Here is a 9,217-nt window from a genome sequence, read left to right as displayed (position 1 = left end):
CTTGTGTAATCTTTTCAGAGTCTGGAAATAAGTCTTCGAAGAGATATTCTATAGCCCCGTTACTCAAAGTTTGTACCTGATCAGCAGCAACACCTGGGAAGCTTGTTAGAAATGCAGAATCTGCAGAATGTCAGGCCCTATCCCAGATCTGTTGAATTAGAACCTGCCTTTAAACAAGATCCTCATATAACTCTACATGAAAATGTGAGGAACATTTTGATATACAGGCATCCATTTATAAAGATGGATTGGAAGCAGGCAGGGAAAGGCTGGAATGTAAGGTCCCTAGGGCACAATTTATCTTTTATTCAGTTGTGCCTGAGCATTTGGCCCAGTATCTAATATTAAGTAAATATGAATTAATTAAATGAGAATACAAAGCTAAAGTAAGGCAATAGCAAAGTAGAGGAAGGAACCAATCTGAGATTTAAGGGCCAAAATGAACAAAATTTAATGGCTGTGATGGTTAATTTTATGTGTCAGTTTGGATAGGCCATGGCACCCAAGTTTTTGTGAAACAGTCTTGTTGCTGTGAATATATGTATTTATTATATTTAATTGATATTCAGGTCAGTAGATTGAGTAAATCTGCAGATTACTCTCCAGAATGTGGATGGGTCTCATCCAATCAGTTGAAAGCCGTAAGAAAACCCAGTGAGGAAAAGGAATTCTGCCTCCTGACTGCACTTGGATGCTGTAACACCAGCTCTTTCCTGGGTCTCCAGCCTGCTGGCCCTCCCTGCAGACTTTGGACTTGCTGGCTCCCACAGTCATGTGAGCCAATCCTTAAAATAAATCTCTTTGTGTATATATACATATCATATTGGTTCTGTTTCTCTGTATAACCTTAATGCAGCGACTGATTGGATATGGGGGAGAGGGGGAGGGAAAGGGAGAAGTAGAGGGTAATGCCTTTGGAGATTGAGTGGTGGCAACACCCTTATATAGGCCCTGGAGTCAAAAACCTGGGAGCTATCCTTGCTTTCTTCCTTTCTCTCAGCCTCTGCATTCAGTCTACCTCCAAGTTCTGTGATTTACTTCATCTTAGAAGTTACTAATCTTCAATCCATTTAATTTCCTCCATATATCTTACAACCACCTCAATCCAAGCTTTCTCTAGACTTTTCTACCATAATAACCTCCCAGTTGTTTTTTCCCTTCTTCCACTCTTCATCCTCTACAGTCCATTCACTATATACCAGGCAGTTTTTGCTTATTTAAAAATGTAAATCACATCATGACACCCCTTTCTCCCAGTTGAAATCCCTTTAGTGGCTTCTTATAATTTTGAGAGTAAAATCCAACTTCTTAAAAGTGGCCTACAAGGCCGTGCATAGTCTGACTCTTACTTCCCACTAGCCCTATGCCAGTCTTTCATTAACTTCATTCCTATTGGCCCTCGAGCCTACTAAGCCTTTTCTTATTTTTGAACTTTTTACTTGCTGTTCCAACTACAATGCTTTGTTCATTCTTCTTTTGCATGGTTGGCTTTTCTTCCTCCTTCAGCGTTCAAATGTTATCTTTGCATAATAAAGCTCTTCCCTGCTTCCCCTACTGCAAGGGGCCTCCCCCAATTACTTTATCTCATCACTCTGTTTTTGTCATGGCATTTATCACAATCTCTAGTGATCTTGTTTACTTATTTAATGCCTGTTTGAAACCCAGGGACCTTGTCTGTATTCTTTACTACTGCATTCCCAGGAGCTGGCATGTAGCAAATGCTCAATGTTTTTGAAAACAATTGAATAGTGTCTCATGTTAATAAGGACAAATTAAGTTTTGGCCACACAATCTTGATATTCCTGTGGGACATGGAAATAGGAATGTCTAATGTGCATTTGGAACCAGAGGTCTGAGCTACAAAGGATTAGGAGTCATCTGATTATGGTAGTGGATGGAGTCATGTGAAAGTAGAGGCCATCTGAAGATAGGATAGAAGAAGGAACCTTGAAGGTTATTAACATTTAAGGAGAAGCTAAAGGAAAAACTTACAGAAAGGATAGTAAAGTTATTATTTTTTTTAATATGTATCCTTCCAATTCTACCACATTTTTGTTTGTTTTGGGGGTTTTTTTTGTAAAAAAAAGTTTTTTAAATACTGTGGATTATGGTATATTCAAAAATTCACTATTGGAAGTCAGGAGAACTGAGTTCTAGTTGTTCTAACGATCAGATTAGATTGAACCAAACACTGGACAATCCTGGGGAGGGGTGGAAAAAATTCCCAGTGATTCCTCCTTTTCTGGAAATTGACCTGGTAGGTAAGAGTAAGTGGACCCCCCAAAGCCATGTTTGTTCCTGTAATAGCTGATTTGCAGAAGCAGATTGACTGTGAAGTTAATGTAACTTCAGCTTCAGGTCTCCTTGTTGCATGGGCCTTTCTGTTCTTCAGGAAAGCCCTCCAAATTGTATGTTTCAAACCATATAAAATCTGGATCTGCTGCTAAGTGAGATGTAAGTAATCCAGTGGAATCATCAGATTCTCTGGAAACTAGTTTCCAGAGATGGCCCTTCAGTGACCAGCATTCAAGCCCGTACGTAGTTTCCTCTCTGAGACTGGGCTCATCTGATGGTTCATATCTGAGCAGTAGAATGGGGCAGATGTGACACCTAAAGGTAAGCTGTTAACATGCCCTGTGGCCTCACCTGTGCCTTTGGGGTGCTCAGTCTTGGGAGAGCCAGCTGCCATTCAGGCATTCTTACTACCCTATGACTGCTGTGCTGTTTCAAGCTGACCATATAGAGAGGCTGTTCAGGGGGAGAATAATAATCAGCCAGCACCTGGCTTTCCCAAACATCCCAGCAGAGATGCCAGACTTGGGAGTGAAGAAGCCATCTTAAGTCTCCAGGCGAGTTGGGCCTTCAGAGGATCCCACCCCAAGCACCATTTGAAATGTGACCACGGAAGACCCCAAGCAAGAGTTACCCAACTGAGCGTAGTCAACCCACAGATCTGTAAGAAATAAGCTATCTTAAGCTTCTTAAGTTTTGAGGTGAATTTTGCAGTGGTAACAAAAAGATTCTTTCCCGGGACTTTAGAATTTGGAACTCAAGACTCTTAGTGCCTTGGAGTTGGCGGCTGATGACAGCAGCCTGAAGGGAAGACCATGAACTCCTGAAGATTTCCCAGGCCACCATACTTCCTCCTGCCTAACCTTCATGCCCAGTTGTCCAGCTCTCCCTTAAATGCTATAAGGTACCCCAGTATCTTCCCAGTAAATTCCCTTCTTGACCGCGGCTAAAAATTTTAACAAATGCATCTCTAATTAAACGTAAAAGATGTTTAGAGGCTAAGCTCCACTGTACTTGTCTGTGTACATAGTTTGGCATATAGTAGGCATTTAATAACTATTGAATGACTGCATGAATAAATTTTTATGCAAAACTTTTTTTCCCTAGGAAAACCTGCCCATCAAGCCATTGTTTCTCTTCATGAAAGGTAGTCTCAAAAGAAAAATACAGTGGGGTCCCAAAGAAAGACGCATCTGTATTACATTACTAGCAAGCCCACAGCACTGTAGCAACCTCAAGTAGGAAATAGTAAGTGGCTAAGAATGTGCCAGCTCCAGCTACTACAAGGTGGAGTCTCAGGAGAGCAAGACTCTTTCTTAAGTGGTAATGTAGTCATCTGTATCAATGTGCCTGAAGGTGTTCTAAGGTATATTAGGGGGAAAAATGTAAACAGAAAGGAGGTGCAATATAGGGAAGGTGAGGCCAAAGAACAAAATTTTGATAATCTCTAGAGAAAAGGTTAGGCTGACCTGCAGACTTTTGGCAGATACCTAGTAGAAATGAGGGCATTCTATTGACTTGTTATTAGCCATTATTATTTTTAAAATAGACTTTCTGATTCTACACTTACCAGTCAGGCAACTGATTGTGATTTAGTTTCATAAGGAGGAAACTTGCAACAGTAAATGAATTAAACTGAAATGTGGCCTAAAAATTAGTGTCTTTTTAGTTTAATTAGTATGAATCAGTTCCCCTGAGTCTCATCAATTCTGGTCGCACTGAATGAGTCGATTTTCTGGACTTAAAAATAGAAGTCCAAACTTTGAAATGAGTTCATTCCTTCATTTATTCAACAAATAATTATTGAGTGCCTGCCCTCAAGTACTATTCTAGGTTTGGGGGATATTAAGTTCAAGGTATTAAACCACATATAATTGAAAACAGGGCTTGGGGTTGGAGGTGCTATGGAAAAATACATGGGCTATGTGTATGCAGCACTGGTAAACTTTTGAAGTAGAAATTAAGAATTTACAACATTGTGCCTGCTGCTTTTTGAAATAAACTGGGAAAAAGCAATTGTCTAGAACTATGTGCTGGGGACTTCATTTAGTTCTTAATACTAACCTGTGACTCTGTAAGCCCACATAACAGTATTCCTATTTTACAGATGAGCAGAATAATTGATCAATGTTTTTTGGACAAATTAACATTAAAACCTCTGCCTTCAAGAACTTCGTCAAAGTATAGGATTGTAAATGACAGAAATGAAACAGGTGATCATGGCTTTTAAGTGGAAGTGCCTCAAGTACCAGACTCAAAATTTCATACAGATGAAATAAGGTAAAACTGAAGAGCTTTTAATTACAAATAGACCAGGTTAAAGCTCAGTTATAAAATATCAAATTCCTGAGTTATTACATGTTAAAAGATTTGCTTTATAAGATTTAATATAGAGATCTTTTTCATTTCAACCTCCTCCCTCCTCAAAACCTTACCCAAGAACCTTAAAAGACAGGAAATGACAGCATCTGTCTCCATTCAACTCCTGTACACTTTTCAATACTTAACTTTTACAGGGTACCATGAAATCCTAGAGTACTTTCTTATTCTTTTCAGTAAACCAGACAAGCCGTACACTAAATAAGAGTATCGATCTCTTGACCTCAGATGGTCCATTATGATGACAGCACCCAGTACACTGACCATATGTTGTCTTGGAGAAAGGGAATACATTGTGTGAAGGAATAGGTCAACTTCTGTGTAACTTTTCTAACTGATTTCCACACACGCTCTCTATCCCTTATGCATTAAGACAAACTGATGATTCACTCCCTGCTTGATTTTACTAACCCCACCCAACAAAGCTTAGCTTTACATTTTTTTTTTTTTGCAGAGTGAAAGTTTTATTTAGTTACTTAGAGAGAAGTGCAGCAGGCAGCCTCAGCAAGGAGAGGCTCCCTGAAAGGTTGGAGAGAGAAAGTTTATTAAAAGGTTACGTACTTAGAAAGTGCGGGCAACTTCAGAGAGGAACGCCGCTTTACATTCTTTAAATATTCTACAGATCTGTTTAAACAATACTTTTTCAGCCAACCCAAGTCTGACTTCCAAACTAGTTTATTAGCACCTCCGAAGCCCCTCTTCTTCTTCATGACCCTTTTGCCAACAGAACCGTCAGTCCCCACTGCTAGACCATAAGCTTGAGGGCAGCGTCAGGTTGGTTTTATTCTGCCACTTGCAGAGCCTGGCATAGTGCCTAACATATGGCTACGGTAGTTTAAAAATGACTTCTGTCATTAGAAAAGCTAGTTATAGCTACCTTCAACAAAATATTGTCATACATCAAGTTCCCTATATGGTAGACACTAAAGCCCTAGTTCATTTGCTTTATCCATTACTAGGACTCCTAACTGCAATCATTTTTATGAGCCTGCTACCCTGACTACTTACCAGACTTAAGCCACTCAATCCTAATTTCATCACCCATTTTAGTCAGCATCTTTTCATCAAACATGTTAAGTCACATGACCTCTCCATCATCACTTCTCCAAGTCTTCATTTGAATGTGCCCTACAGCTCGTTTTTCTAATAAGCTCTCCCTCACAAGCTCACCCTGATTCTACTGCCCTTTCCTGCCCCCTTGAGCTTCACACATCTCCCAAAACCTTTTATATGTGTGTCAAACACTCTGAAGACAACGAGCTAGCTTAACACTCCCATTTTGGTAGTTATTTGTATATTGCTCTACAGTTTATAACCTAATTTTACATTTCATCTCTATAATTCTCAAAGGTAAGTCTTGGTGTGCTCATTTTATGAGTGAAAAAATTGAGGCTCGAGAACTACTTTCTCTATCCTGAAGATGAGTTATCACTTGAATTTAGGTCGTTTGACTCTGAACTTTATGCTTTTACTAACCATACTTCCAAGTCAACTGTTCACCGAAGTCCAGTCAGTTATTTCTAAAGGCCTACTGCACTGACTCTCAAACCTGTCTGTGCTTTAAACTCCTTGGTAGCTTAGGGAAAATTGTTATCAAGTCTTAACCCAGCCAGGGCTTAAGGGTGGAAAAGATGCTGGTCAAAGGGTACAGACCTCTAGTTGCAGGAGGTTCTAACTTTTCACAAATGTACACCACGGTGAGTAGTTAATACTGTATTGTATACTTGGAAGTTGCTATGAGATTTTAAATGTTCTCACCGTAACAAAAATGGTAATTACGTGATGTGAAGGATGTGTTAACCTTACAGTGGTAAATACTTTCACCTTGTACAACTTAAGTGTTATATGTCAGTTTTAGTCAATAAAGCTGGGAAAAGAGCCTCACCAGACACTGGGGTGGGATCAGGGTACTATTTTGTAGTTATGTTGGTTCAAGTTACTTAATCCATAACTTATGCCATACATTATTACATCAAGTGTAAATTTCTCATCTTAGCTCAACACAATCAGGTTCTTTCTTGCCATTTATCTCTACTTTATTAACCCCTTCTTTATTCAGGCTTTATTTCACTTCTGCATAGTTTTCCTAAAGTCACTTCTTTGAGTAATGGCAATTAAGAGACCTAGATTCTAATCCAAGCTCTGTGATTTTGGGAAGATACTTTTAAACACTCCCTTATCTGTAAAATAAACATATTCACTTAGAAGCTGGAATTTCCTTCTAGTTTGAAAATTGGATTGTTAAACTCTAGGACCTAGTTGTACCACAAACTTTTGCATTGTTACTACTTTATAAACATTTTATTGGCTAAACTGACTAACAAACTTGAGAAAGCTTTGTATATACAAACAAGATTATACAAGAATATGAAGGCCTTGGGAAATAGCATGTTGTAGTGATACTTAAATTCAAGTATCTCAGAAAAGCTGTGAGGTCAATGGTCACAGCTCTCTCTGAACCTACTGTGTGTTCCTTACAAGTCTCTCCTGAATATCATCAAATGGGAATATTTTAAAAAACCTGTGTACTTGTAAACAAAAAAAGCACTATACAAATATAAGGTGTTATATATTGTTTCTAAAGGCTGATAAAATATCATCAAAGAAAAGTGCTTCCATAAAAGTTTTATTTATCCCCACAACAACCCTGTGAGGTAGGGTGATCAGGGCATTTGAAGATGAGAAAACTAACTCTAGATTACTTGTTCACTGCTATACTGCATAGTAAATATGTAGAAATTAAATTGAGATTTTTAAATGTCCATGACTTTATACTGATTCATGTGGAATAAATGCAGAGAGAATATTAATTCCCCCCTACCTTAATGCCAAAAGGACATTGCCTTGAAAAATCTCATTTCAAAAGATGAAAGTAGTATTTCATTGCTTACTCTATGAAGATTTATAAAATAAAAAAATAGTGGAATATTTTACAGTTAGTATATATAATGGTCTCATTCAGGGATGTCCTTCAGCTATGTATATGATCAACTATTCCAATTGCTAGAAATGCAAACTCTTAAAAAATATGAAAGACAAGAATGATAATGAGCAGTAGCCTCAATCTTCATCATTCCTCTATGTATCTTGAATAAGTTCTGTCAAATCTGGTCCCAGTTTAGAAAAAGAAAACTCTACCACAAAGAGATGTCTGGTAAACTTTTATTTTGTTGCCTACTCTCAAGCCACTGTCACATTATTTAAAACAGTGGTTTCCCAAACCTTGCTATTAGAATTACTTGGAGAACTTTTAAAATACAACACAGAACTCTTAGGGTCACTCTCGATCCAGTGGGACATTTCTGCAGGGGCTAGGCCTCAGAAATCTTTATTTCAAAAGACCCTCAGAGTAATTCTAATAAGCAGGTTTGAGAACCACAGATGTATTTTATAATATTAACTAATATCAAAACAATCATTAAGTAACTAAGTAGAAAGTTGTTGCTATCTTATCCCCTTTAAAAAATGTTCTCAAAATGCATTCATTATATCCTCCAGAACTCTTGCCTTTGGGCAAGCAATTTCAATTCAAGATACAGAGAAACATTTTATAAAAATGTATCCTAATGAGTGAGACTTGGATTCCAATAATAATTTAAGTGGCATTTAAATATAAGATACTGAGTTTTATGGTTATTTTGAAAACTTCAAATGTATTTTATACAGGTTCCTAGCAGGCTTTCAACTCAGGGGAAGACATGAAAAATAATGACATCATCAAGCACATCAGCACTGAGAAAATACTCAGTATAGTTCATGAGGAACAAAGTGAGTGAATGACAGCCTAAGGCCTTTTGGCCCATACATTTCTGTTCCCAGTCCACTCTTCCCCTATAAGGGGAAATAAAATAAACATTCTTTCCTAGTTGCTTGGCATAGTTATTAAGTGGGTAACATTTAACTAAGTTAATTTAGATACAAATGATGAAAAGAGGTAACAAATAAATACCTAGGAAGACAAAGAGAAGTCAGGTCAGAAAACCTTAACTAGCTAATGATGTGTATATAATACCATCATGTTAGTACATTTAATGAAGGCTTCAGTGTCCTTTACATTTCAGCTTTATGTGATTGACACAAGATGTGGAGGAGACCTGGTCCTTATGAAGAATTCTGTGCTCGCTGTAAAGATCTGTAGGAATAATGAAATGCTGTCTTCACTGATGAGATGAAATCTCTCTTTTTTTTCAGGCAAGTCGACTGTACAAAACAATGAAAAAAATGAACTTCTTTAGAAGGCTGAATGCAATTAATAACTAGCTGAGAAAGTCACTGGCCAAAGACAACTTAAAAAAAAAACATTGTTTAACCCTAAAAAACAAGAAACAAACAAGAAAAAGCAGAGAAATATAAAAAAACAATGTACACATCCATTTTCACTGACAGTTACAAGAAAATAGCCATTTATAGAAGTTACAATGTTTTCAACAAATCTCCCCCAAAATTTGGGAAACATGTTAAAGCCATCAGGTAAATAAATACACATACTAGCTAATATAAAACAATTTATGGTTTCAAATTGGTACTTATTTTTTAAGACCCAAGG

The sequence above is a fragment of the Manis javanica genome, chromosome 8 (genome assembly GCF_040802235.1).
Source record: "Manis javanica isolate MJ-LG chromosome 8, MJ_LKY, whole genome shotgun sequence".
In the NCBI taxonomy this organism is placed as follows: domain Eukaryota; kingdom Metazoa; phylum Chordata; class Mammalia; order Pholidota; family Manidae; genus Manis; species Manis javanica.
The sequence above is the reverse complement of the archived record's forward strand: the minus strand, read 5'-3'. Positions refer to the sequence as shown.